The sequence below is a fragment of the Penaeus monodon genome, chromosome 25 (assembly GCF_015228065.2).
Source record: "Penaeus monodon isolate SGIC_2016 chromosome 25, NSTDA_Pmon_1, whole genome shotgun sequence".
Taxonomy (NCBI): domain Eukaryota; kingdom Metazoa; phylum Arthropoda; class Malacostraca; order Decapoda; family Penaeidae; genus Penaeus; species Penaeus monodon.
In genome coordinates, this window is record NC_051410.1 from 41,548,169 (window position 1) to 41,548,436 (window position 268).

Below are 268 nucleotides of genomic sequence, written 5' to 3' on the forward strand. Positions count from 1 at the left end.
ATGAAGGCAGCAGTATTTAGTTGCAAAGATACGAACTGCAAAACCGCATTGCTACAAATCCGCTTTCAAAATTAAAGAAACATAACGTGCATTCGCGCAAATTTAACGCCGCATCCTAAAAAAAAACATAAAGGCGTTGTATTTCGTTGCTGAAAATGAGCCAATAAGATATTTCAAGTATGATTTCCGAGAGTATTTTCCACTTTCGCCCTTTCATTACTCAGAGAGGAAAATGGCTGTGTTATTTTCTTGGCGTGACCTGTAGGCA